This window comes from Polypterus senegalus, chromosome 16 (assembly GCF_016835505.1).
Source record: "Polypterus senegalus isolate Bchr_013 chromosome 16, ASM1683550v1, whole genome shotgun sequence".
NCBI lineage: Eukaryota > Metazoa > Chordata > Cladistia > Polypteriformes > Polypteridae > Polypterus > Polypterus senegalus.
Genome location: NC_053169.1, coordinates 16,319,238 through 16,332,465, shown reverse-complemented (window position 1 = coordinate 16,332,465; position 13,228 = coordinate 16,319,238).

The window sequence follows — 13,228 nt, the reverse complement described above, 5'->3', positions numbered from 1 at the left end:
CTTTTGTCTCACTGCCTTGTCTCTCTTCTCCCCCAGACATCCTCTGCTCCTGTTGGGAGTCCCGCTCCCAAGGTGCGCCCTTATGAAGAGGAAGATTTTCTATTCTTTTAATTGAGAGAAGGAACTGTCCTCTCAGACTACACATGGAGCTCAATTCACTCCTGAAAGAGACTTCTGTTTGTTTGAAGTGTCTAAATGACGTTTCTGTCTCTAAAATCTCCTGTGTATCTGTGCAACTCTGTGACCCAAGCGTGACAGCGTGTGTGGATTTCACTTCCACCAAACAATAATTCTTTTAATTCTCGTGGATACGCCTCTTCATTGGGAAGAAGCAGTATCTTTCCCTAAAGGCAACACAAATTAGACGATCTACAAGTCTCTGACTTAAAGTTTAAAGCCTTAAAATATCTACATACTTTTGTCATATCACCAATGTCCATATATTCCATCTCTTTTCACTTTTACCTTTTCTTCAATATCGCATTGAATTTTGATTCTGTGTTTGGAATTACATTGTGACAACGTAACGTATAACTAACTATCCGTGAGTGAGTATCGTTTCTTTCCCTCTACAAGAAATCTGTCAGACATAACCACGCAGGACTTTTCCAAATCTCTTTGCATAACCTCTTGTCTCACGGGGCTTCTGGCCCCAGGCGTGGTTACATCACTTGGCACGAAGACTCGTCTCGCAGGACGTGAAAGGTTCTCTGAGACAATCACGTCTCATCCCCCTTCAAGATTTTTTTTTTTTTTTAGAATTTATAATATTTCACAGAGTAATAATTTCCATTTGTTTGCGCTAATGTGATATTTACTATCATTGTTTGGAGACCTTTGAATTTTCATACTTCCATTATATCTAACCTGCTCTGCTTGTGTATCGCCCCAACGTTTTTGAATTCTGTACGACGTTCTTCTTTGTCATCTACTCTTTGTCTTGCGGGGACATGAAAGTGTCTCTCTGAGAAAGTCTCGTCTTGTCCCAAGATTTTTGTATATAATAGAGAGATTATTCTCAATGTGACACCATGCCCATGCCATATGAACAATGCCATCCTCCAGGTTGAACCTATGCTTCAGCAGGTAAAAATTCATTTTATAATCGCTGAGAGCAAACTGCTTGATTGTGATATTTGTCATACATTGAAATTTCTACTTGTACGTGCTAAACATGCAACACGTCACCTCTGGTGCTGTGATTACTTGTTAAAATAAAATGTGTTTTTTTTACTGGTGCATATGTTAAATTTGTTTATTCAGCTGCCACTTTTTTTTTTTAATCAAAAACAGATTATAAGTTTACACTACAATTGTTTCTGTATTTACAGGTCGTGTGAGTTGAATGAACTGTGAAGACTGATCTTTACAGTCCAATTTCCAATTTGCTAATTCACACTAATCTGAACACCTTATAAAGCTTACACAGCTATTAGAAATCCATTATAAACATTCTTGTGCAGATGTTAATTACACTTTGAAGATGGACTGGTGCCCTGTCCAAGAGTTTGTCTCCTGCGTTGCTCCCTATGCTAGCTAGGATTGGCTTCAGTAGACCCCCGCCACCCTGTTCAGGACAAAGTGGGGTAGAAAATGACATTGTAAGTCAGTAAGCCTTCAATTTACTGAAGCTTGCTAAGACAAGTTCTTGACATGAAGAGCCGCCTATGGAACGCATGAGTCAGGAAAAAGCAGCAGTGGGGTGGAGGGAACACGAGAACATCCTCCTCCTTTTTGTGTAAAAAGTGTGTGAATGAGTCATGATGGGCCTGGGCACTGAAGGGTGGGGCAGAAACAGAAAGTGCCATTTGCAGGAAGGAGGGACTTTTGGGAGGCCTCAACTGATTGATCTACAAAGTCTTGAGCAAATGCTTTTTTAATGACTGTTTTATATGGCAGAGATACTAAGGTGTCACGTGCGTACGCTGCACATAATTGGGCTTTTTTTTTTTTTTGAACAAGAATGAAAAAGGTTTGCTTAAAAATGTTGTCTTTATTGTTAAAAGGTGGCTTTTATATGTAGTGACTTAGCAAGGTATGTTAGCATTCTTCTGCATATTTTAGTTAGGCCACCATAGGTTTCCAGCCTCATATATATTTTCATATGCACAAAGCTGGCAGCACTGTGAGGATGGCATTTTTTGATGCTTTCAGTACCATCAAGTCCTTCCATGTTCAGGGGTAAGACTAGAGATACGTAGATGGATGAGCCTGTGGTGTCCCAGGTAATGGACTATCTGTTGGGCAGACTACAGTTTGAGAGACTCAAGGACTGTGTGAGTAACACTGGAGCACCATAAGGGAGAGCCCCATCTCTATTTCTCTTCACTTTGTACACATCAGGATATAAATATAACGTCGGGTCATGACAATTGCATAAATTCTCAGGTGATTCTACAATAATGGGGTGTATTGATAAGGGGGATGTGACAGGGCTGTGGAATCGGTACACAAAACCTCAGACTCCTCAATTTATAGTACATCCAACTCCTCAATTTGTTGTCTTCTATCAACTGCCACTGCAGATCATCCTTCTCCATCTAGCTCTGTCTTTTACATCATTTTCTGTCACACTGCCTGCCTTCATGTCGTCCATCACCACAAACGTTAACCTCCTCTGTGGCCTTCTTCTTTTCATCTTGCCTGCTGGTTCCATCCTCAACATTCTTTCTTTGATGTACACCTCATCTCGGTCACCAAGCTGTCATACCTGTGTTGCCCCCTCTAATATCCTCATTCATAATCCGGTCTGCCCTCGTTACTCTGAGCGAAAATCGTAGCATCTTCAACTCTGCCACTACCAGCTCGGCCTTCAGTCTTTTAATTCATGCCACTGTCTCCAAACCATACAACATAGCTGGTCTCACTACCGTTTTATAGACTTTCCCTTTACCTCTTCTATCACAAATCACTCCTGACATTTTTCTCCACCCCGTCCACCCTGCCTGTACTCTCTTCTTCACCTCTCTGCCACATTCTCTGTTGCTTTGGAATGTTGAACCCAAATATTTAAATTTGTCTACCTTCACCACCTCTGCTCTTTTTAGTCACACCCTTGCACCGCCTTCCTTTTTATTCACACACACACACTCTCCATCTTACCACAACTGAATCTCATTCCCCTTCTCTCCAGTGTGCACCTCCACCTCACCAGGTTGGTCTCAATCTGCCGCTTACTTTCACTACAGATCACAATGTCATCCGCAAACATCATAATCCTGTCTGAGTTCATCTGTCAAGCTGTCCATCACTATTGCAAACAGGAAAGGGGTCAGAGCCGATTCTTGAGGTAATTCCACTCTCGCCTTTAACCAGGCTGTCATTTTTACCGCACACCTCACTGCAGTCACACTGTCCTCATACATATCCTACACCACCCTCACATACTTTGCTGCTACTCCCGACTTCCTCATACAGGACCAGAACTCCTCTCTTGGCACACTGTCATACGCTTTCTCTAAGTCCTCAAACACGCAGTGCAATTCCTTCTGACCTTCTCTGTACTTCTCTATCAGCACTCTTTAGGCAAACATCACATCCTCTTTCCCGGCATGAATTGCTGTTCACAGATTGCCACCTCTTCTCTTCGCCTAGCATCCTTCACTCTTTCCCATATCTTCATTGTGGGGCTGATCAACTTTAAACCCCTGTAGATACTGCAGCTCTGCACATCTCCCTTATTCTTGAAAATAGGAACTCCCGTCCACGGCATAGGAGAACAGTTTGCACCCCACTCCGATGCTTCTGGCCTTACTCCATTTCTACCGGGTCTCCTGTACATGCAGTACTTCTACCTTTCTCCACATTATCATGTCTGCCAGCTCTCTCTCCGTTTGCCAACATTCCAACTCTGAACTCCTTTGAACCGACTTTCCCCCTCTTGTTCTCCTTATCCGCCTTCCCCCAAGCAGTAGCATAGTTTCAGCTGATACGCTGCCAAACAACCGCATCAGTGGAGGTCGTTGGTAACCCAGGCCTCGACTGATCCATGTGGACATTCTCTTTCTCATCCGCATGTTTGATTTGGCACAGGTTTTATACCAGATGCCCATCCTGACACAGAGGTTGAGGAGACGTTAGGAGCACACGCTGATACAACATCCACCACATGACAAACCAACTCAAGATCCCAGATTAGGACCCGAGTGCAGCAATTTGATGGACGGGTGACACCTCAGCACCACACTAGTTCAGATGGAATGGAACCAGTGGGAGTTTTTTTTACGGTGGCTTGAGTGCCAATTCTGCCACCAACCCCCAGGTTTTTCACTGCAGGTTGGAGGGCCTACATGCAGGGCTGGATGCAGATTAACGTCATACCCAGGACGGAGCAATTGCAGGTTAAGGGCCTCGCTCAAGGGTCCAGCGAAGTAGAGACACCTTTGGCATTTACAGCAGGGATCGCCAAGTCCGGTCCTGGAAGACTACGGTGGCTGCAGGTTTTCATTCTAACCCCTTTTTTAATGAGTGCTGTGTTTGTGCTGCTAATTAACTTCTTGTGAATTCATTTTAATTGACTTGCTTTTTTATGATTTGCTCCCCTGAATTTCTTCAGCGTCCCTCTGAATTGCAACATTTCTTTCTTTAAATGGCACCCAAACAGAAATGAAATGTGAAGCGAGTGAGTCAACAGAAGACTAAGTCAGGGCCCCAAACTCCAACCAATAACTTAATTATTTGCGGAGTCTCTTTAATTTTGTGGCTTGTTGCTGCTCTCGTGATGCATTAGCAGACATTTACGAAATTGTTGATTTTCTCTTTCCTAAGAGTACTGATAAAATGCTTTGGGGACCTGAGCAGATGGACATTCCAGAGACCTTCATCTTTCTTTATTTTCAGATATTGTATGGTGGACACCAGTTGTTTTGGCTCATTTTCTATCTCATTATTGTTTGGCTGCTAATTAAGGAAAAAAACAAAACAATCAAGGGGTCTGAGTCTTCAAGAGCAAGTCAAATAAAATTAGTTCAAAAGACGTTAATTAGAAGCAAAAACGGGTCACTCATTAGGAAAAGAGTTAGAATGAAACCTGCAACCACGGTGGTCCTCCAGAACTGGAGTTGGCAACCCCTGGTTTACGGGATTCGAACCAGCCATCTTCTGATTGCCAGTGCAAATCCCTATCCTCTGTGCCACCACCCAGCCCTACACAACCCTCCCCAATATACCTGGGCTTGGGATTGGCACTAAGACTGCACTGGCTGGTTTTGAAAATGGCCAAAATGAAACAGCTTGGTCAAGAAACATGCCAGTCTACCATTTGTTTTTTGTTTTTTTTGGCTGAATAAAGGCTGTTTGAGGTGACAGATTGCCTGACCCAGAGCTGAACTTTAGGAATGCCAGTACTTTGGAACCCAGGTTTCAGTGTTTCTAATGCAGTTACAAAGGTTTCTCTAATAACCAATTAACATGTAAACAGGACTTGTTAAGGATCAGCTAAGGAGTTGCCAGTAAAACTCTGAAAGAATGGCTGCCATTTTTCTTTTTTTTGTTCTTTATATCGCCTTAGACAATTTCTTGTATTAGGAATTTGTTAGTTTTCACATACCCCTTGGGGTCAGAGCGCAGGGTCAGCTACTGTACAGCGCCCCCGGAGCAATTGAAGGTTAGTGGCCTTGCTCAAGGGCCCAGCAGAGTAGGATCTCTTTTGGGAGTGACGGGGATTCGAACCGGCAACCTTCGGGATACCAGCGCAGATCCTTAGCCTCAGCACCATTTGTGAATAATAAATTAAAAAAGACAGTCATTTCAAGCAGCAAGAGCCATTATACACACCAGGGACATCTTGGCTACATTTTTAATTCAGTTTAATCTATCTTGATAAAAAAAGATATCCATGTCTATCCAAACATTTCTGGGTGACCTGCTGTGTATTTACTTTACTGACTCAAAGCACACAACTTACAAGATGCAAAGCATTTTCTCACTGCCAGCGTGAATCAGCAGGCTACTTTTTAGAACTCTACCTTGTTAAAGTTTGGGTTTAACAGCTGTGGCGATGCCGTTGTGGTCTTTTTATATTATTTATTAAAGAAGTTGCAAACATTGAGTAACATTTAAGAGAAGGCAAAAACTTACAAAATTAAAAAAGAGGTTGCATTTTTATCAAAGGGCTAGAAGGAAAAAAAAATGGTTTATTTGAACTAGTATATGTGACATTGGAAATTTTAACACACTGTTATTTACTGTACAATTAGTTGGAGCTGGTAAAAATGTAACCAAATAATTCACTTATTTTATCTAAGGTGACTTGTAGCATTTATGATACAATTGGTTACATTTCTCTCTGGTTTTCTAATTGGAGCTCGGGCAGGTCAAGTGAGTTGCTCAGGGTCACGCAGTGGTATCAGTAGTGGGATTTGAACCCACAACCCTCAGGGGTTGAAATCCAAAACCTTAACCACCACACCACACTGAGTAATCGCTTCTGACTCCACAGTCCTGGGTGGAGAACTTTGAAAACTATCAGCACCTCAACATCAGCAAAACCAAGAAACTGATTGTTGAATGTCGCTGAACCAAAGACCCCCTACGCCTGCACACTATTCAGGGAGTGGGAGTGGAGGTGGTGCACTACTACAAGTACTGGGGGGGTAGGGGGGGCACATTAGTGACAGGCTGGACTGATCTCGTAATACAGCAGAATGTGTATGTAAGGAATATAAAGACTCTTATTTTTTTCCTTTGACGACTGTGTTCCTTTAAGGTGTGTGGTGACATCCTTCACAAATTCTATAACTCTGTAGTTAGTCGGTGTGGTGTGGTGTGGCAGTAACATCACTTCAAGAGACGCCCACTGAATTAACAAGCTGATTACGAAGGCAGACTCTGCTATGGGACGCCTTCTGGACCTGATGGTGGTGGAGAGAATGAAAACAGAACTGATGTCCGTTATGAACAAGGCTGAACATCCTCTTTCTGACACACTAGCACTGAGAAGTTGAGCAGAAGTGTGTTAAGATACGCTGCTGGGTCTCCTCTTTAGAATGCCTCACTGGGAGTGGGCTTATCTTTAGCCTCGTCACAAGTTTTCTTCGTTTTTTGTGTTTAAGGGAGGTTGTTTTTTGGAGTTTATTATAATATTTCTTGAAATTCCGTAAAAGGCTAAATTTCCCTCTTTGGACAAATAAAGTTCTATGTGTTGATCAATTGTTAGTCACAGTGATCCTGTTTTTATTTCTACCTTTTGACCGTAACTAGGCCAATTACTTTGTTTTATTCAGGTTATCATCCGTGTATGGTTTTTCTATTGAGGTTTTTATTTTCTAGATGTTAAGCTTGTAGGAATCTTCTTATATACAAACGTCTACGCATGGAAGTGTGTGTGTCTGTCTGTCCCACCCGGAAGTGAGAAGTGGAGTCGGGAGGGTAAGGGCTCCGCCTCCGAGGAAATAGAAACTTGCTTGGCCGCTAATAACACAAGCGAGGCAAGTACATCAGCAAAACGAAACCTCCGAAGAAAGAGACAGTCGCTTAGCTGCTAATACACAAGCGATGTGAGCAAGTCTGCAAAACAAATCCTCCTAGGAGAGACCCCCAGAGTTGTTCCTTTCAATTACCTCACATCTCTACATTTAATTTTTTTTTTTTATTTTGATTTCAATAGTTTCTAGGACCCCGGGCTTACTCAGCTATTTGATATATAAAGAACATCCATCTCTGTCCCTGCCTTGTCTAATTCAAAATCATGGAAGAAATAAAACAGCAATCAACTCCAGTCACTTTTTGCTTTTCTCCTTTCTATTTTGTTTTCTACCCTTTCACACGTTGCAGTGCTGGTTTCAGGTGGTTCTCTTTGAAGATGATAAGTCCTTGGACTCTGAAGGCTCCAAATTTGTATGTAAAGGAAGACGGCGTGATTGACATCACGTTTCACTTGCCTGCAGGCAGTACGCCTATGTGTGTCGACGATTAGTGAATAACAAGCAAACAGCCTCTAAGATGAAGAAACTGAATACTCAAAAAATGAACGATGGATTCTAAATAATGTCCTGTAAAAGCAGAAACGATACAGCTGGGTACATCTGGAAGTAGAACTGCACAAAGGAGAGCTAAGTGAGCATAAAGTAAACTTGTAGGCCTGTGTAAGCCATGGAGAACTGCGCTACAACAGGTCTGGGTTCACGCGGCAAGTTCAGTCATGGCGTTAGGATCTTCTTAAAGTTATTTATTAAAGTTCTTTCAAGATGGTTATATATACGGAACCGCCTAAAGGGAGGCATTTTTAAAGTATGTGGTGGTTTTGTCAGTCAATTATATTTGACATATTAATGTGTGAATTGATATCTCATGTTTTAGGTGTATTCAGCCCTCTCTTTATTTGTTATATCCTCGATGAGCAAAACCTACTGCTTTCCTGCTATATAAATGTAAATATGTGTAATAGGTCTTATGTTATGAACATATCCTCTGTGAGGATAACTTACTGCTTTTTGAGTGAACAGATCTGATTATAATTATTGTAATATATTAACATGTGTGGATTTAGTTTGTCTCATTGGGCAGATATATAACACATACAGTGCCCTCCATAATGTTTGGAACAATGACACATTTCTCTTTAATTTACCCCTTTGTTCCAAAGTTTAAAATTAAGTGCACATTGTAGACTTTCATTTAAAGATATTTGCATACAGTTCGGTCACACATTTCTTCTATGCGGTCCTACCGTTTCAGGACACCATAATGTTTGGACACAGCAATGGCAGGTCTATTAGAGCCTCTGTTATATTTAGTCCTTTGTCGCGTATCCCTCATATGCAATAACTGCTTGAAGTCTCAGATTCACAGACATCAGCAGGTGCTAAGGGTCTTCTCTGGTGCTGCTCTGTCAAGCCTCTAATGACGCCATCTTCAGCTCCTGCTTGTTTTGGAGGTCTTGTCTCCTTACGTTTTCTCTTCAGCAATATGGAAGGCCTGCTCAATTCGATTGAAATTGGGCGACTGGCTTGGCCATTCAAGAATTTTCCATTTTTACTTTGTATACGAGAAAGTACAGGGAAAGTATTGTAACTGTCCAAAGATTCAATGTTGAGATTTTGATGAATCTCGATGTTTTAGTTCGAAAGTACCATTTTTGGAATTATGTGTGCGTGTCTGTGTGTGTAAACACGATAGCCTGAGTTTGCTTTTGCTTTGGTCAACCAATTGTTCCATACAAGTACAGTATTAGGTACAAAATATAGATTTCTATCAACTTTTGGGGTATTTCAGCTAACCAGAAGTGGTATTTTGCCTTTTATTTATGCAGCTGCAGAGTCTGATTTATTCAGCTTTACTTTTATAATAATTGTTCAATATATTATTAATTTGTGAGTTTGGAGACATTGACTGGAACTCGAGCAGATCAAATGTTTCTACACACCTCAGAATCCACTGTGCCACTGGCGTCAGCAGTTCCATCATCAGGTGTTCCAGGACCTGTGGCAGCCATACATGCCCACCCCATAATATCCCCATCACCACCATGTTTAACAGATGAGGTGGTCTGCTTTGGATCTTGGGCAGTTCCTTGTCGTCTCCACACTTTGCTCTCATCATCACTCTGATGAGGTTCATCTTTGTCTCGTCCGTCCACAAAACCTTTTCTCAGAATTCTGCAGGCTCTTTGAAGTCCTTTATCTCAAACTGTAATCTGCCATCCTGTTCATGTGGTTTACATCTCACATTGTGGCCTCTGTATCTCTGTTCATGAAGTCTTCTGCTGATAGTCGTCTCTGACATGTGCACATCAGACCCCCGAAGACTGTTTCTGATCTGTCGGACAGTCATTGGGGGCTTCTTCTTGACCATAGTGAGGATTCTTCTGTCATCAACAGTGTTGGTCTTCCTTGGCCTACCAGTCCCTTTGTGATTCCTGAGCTCACCAGTGTGTTCATGATATTCCAGACAGTTGATGTTGGTCATCCTCAGGTGTTAGCGAGGTCTCCAATGGTTTTATTCTTGATTTTCAGACTCTTAATGGCTTCTTTGACTTTCCATGGCACAGCTCTTGCCCTCATTTTGAACAATAACAGCAACAGACTCCAAAGGGTAGAAGCAGGCTGGGGTCTCTTACGCCTGCACTAATGAAGCAAAGAAACACACGTGGTTTACCCTTTCTTTCAATGTCTCCTTGATTTATTCCAAGTACTCTGGTTTCCTCACGTATTCTTATAAAGTATGTTTAAGTTAGTTTGACTATAAATCTTGCCAAGTGCTTTGTGAGAGCTCTCTGTGGTGGACATGAGGTCCATCGTAAGAAGCTCTCAAAATCTGTGCTGCCAAGGCAGACCTTTGGTCCCTCTCAGCCATGTCATGGATCATCTGGATTTACAAAATACGAATGGATGAAAGGGTGGGAATACAACAACCTGTAGACCAAGGAGATGAGCAGGAATGTTAAAAAAGCAAACAAACAAATTAAAAATGGATACAAATATACATAAATATATATTCTGCATACATAAACTCCAAAGTAGAAGAGAAGATTTAATGTATACATATCAAAGCCTGATATACGGTGTATAATAAGCAAACAACAGGAAATTAAACAAGACTATAGAACTGATACAGCACGTCTGTCTATGTCTATGTATGTATGTGTTCATGAATACAGTAAGCATGTGTACAGTATGTATGTACAATATGTGTGTACAGGAGTGATATTCACAATATAAAAATCAAGGATTGAATAAGCAAACACAAATCACCATAGCAAAAGTCAAGGAGGACTTGTGGACGGCCGGGGTCCTTACCCAGCTGGGACGCCTCCATAAATCCAAATCGTAGTATGTGATATCTACTGTTAAATTCTGCTGTGTACTTGTAATATTTCTATTGCACTATTATATTGTATTGAGGATGACTTGTGTTCTTTTCTGCATATTGTATTGTATTGACTCCCCTTCTCTTTGACACCCACTGCACACCCAACCTACCTGGAAAAGGGGTCTCTCTTTGAACTGCCTTTTTTCCCTACAAGGGTTTATTTTGGGAGTTTTTCCTTGTCTTCTTAAGAGAGTTAAGGCTGGGGGGCTGTCAAGAGGCAGGGCCTGTTAAAGCCCATTGCGGCCCTCCATGTGTGATTTTGGGCTATACAAAAATAAATTGTATTGTATTGTATTGTATTGTATAACAGAAAGAGAGAATAGGCAGAGGGCATTACCTCCCTCAGAGTGCTAGGTGGCAGCCCTCCTGGGTTTGGCACCCATGGAAACCCACAAGGCTTCATGGGAATTGGAGCTTGGTACAGACCTGTGGGTTTCCGTGGCTGCCACCAGGGGGTGCAGCGGGGAATGGCGAGCCTTAGTTTAAAGGGCTTCCACCTCACCCAGAAGAGCTTCCAGACCATACTAATGGGCCACCGGAAGTACTCCTGGGTGCCAGTGTTGGGAGGAAGAGGGACGAAGCTTGCAGGAGGAAGAAGGGGGCAGAGGGAGAGAAAAAGAGATGGAAGAGAAGCCAAAGAAGCTGAAGAAAGAGTTGCTTTGGGCTTATTGGTGTGTGTTTGAACTGTTCTGTGGGAAACGCTTGGGGAAGAGTTTCCCAGATAATAAAAAGTGTGTGTTGCGCTGGAATTGTGCCTGGAGTCTGTCTGTGTCACGTTCGGGGCCCTGCTGGCCACAACATTTAATTACAAGCACATATAAATAAACTGATAATGAATGAAAAATCAGATAAAAGATTCCCAGTATGAGATATACCGATGAAACCAACACAAAGAGAAACTCAGCTCATCACTGTAGAGGAAGACATAATTGTTGACTACAGAGGGAGTGTTGAAAACTGAAAGGATCGAGCAGCACATTCACTTCAGACCAAACACAGCCGACATGTTATTTTGAGAGTCTCTTTGTCAGGGCAGCTCATGAGTCGCAGATTGTATTGTGCACCAAATCATACCAGATGCTAGAGATGGGACTCCTTGCTTGATGAGATATTCAGATTAGGAATGAAATGTCGTTGAACTTGAGTTAAAACAAACACTGCTCATTAAAGTAACAGTCCACCAAGTGTCACTGTGGATTCTGCCTTCTGTTTTTGTAGTTAAATACCATGGATGGATAGCCCGAGGTGCACAGAGCTGCCATCAGTGTACAGTAAGCATAGACATAAAACAAACCAGACTTGCAGAATGCTGTCTACTGCAGTCACATGAATTGATTGCTCGGCCTTACATATCACTTTAAGGTGGTGCCCAGCTCTGTTCTGAGTGGTGCTACTTGGCGTAGTCGTAGCGTTGACAAGGGGACGGAGTACAGTGAAAGTCTTATTGGTACGATCAAGCAACATGCATCCAGAAGAGCATGGTATTAATTTCATTATTGCTGCCCTCTCATAAATACATTCAGTACGTAGAGCAGGGTGGGTGTGACAGAAAGTGCTTTGATTGTGTTAAAGTCGCCATTCTTTTAAAAACATTCCCGAGAAGTGCGCTTAATATAAATCTTCAAAAAACTGAAAAATAAAAGGGTTATTATAAACCCAAATAAAATTCCCATAAAGGGCTCTAAGGGGTCAGCCCTTATGATCTGCAGGGGGAAAGACAAAAATAAAATAAATAAATAATTCTCCCTCACTTTCTAACGAGGTTCAAGAATGGCCACCCCATCGAGACGTTACGGCAGGTCAGAGCTACCAACATGTCACCTGTGCTCCTCCTGCTAGATCGCTGCTCTCTGTCTTTGACCCGGTCAACCACCCTCTCTGACCTTGGCATCACTGGGATGGCCCTCAGGTGGTCCAAGTCCTACCTCTTGGGCAGATCCTGTTAGGAGGTTTCCTAGTATGGAGAGATGTCAAGGGTGCACCAGGTGAGCATGGGATACCCCAAGGATTGGTGCTCGGCCCTCTCCCCTTCTGTCTGTACGCCTTTTTCACGAGGGCCCGTCATTCATTGCCATGATTTCTCTTTTCAGTGCCAATGATACACAGCTATGCCTGACGTTTCCTCGAGACCACCACACGGTGTCAACTGGAATCTCGTCATGTCTCTTTGCTACTGCAACCTGTATGAAGGACACCAAATCCTATTATGGGATATCATCTACTGTTGAATTCTGCTATGCACTTGTAATATTTCTATTGCACTGTTATACTGTATTGAGGATTACTTGTGTTCTGTTCTGTGTATTGTGTTGTATTGAACCCCCTTGTTTTAACACCCACTGCATGAAAAGGGGTCTCTCTTTGAACTGCCTTTCCCAAGGCTTCTTCGATTTTTTTCCCTTGTCTTCTAAAGAGAGTC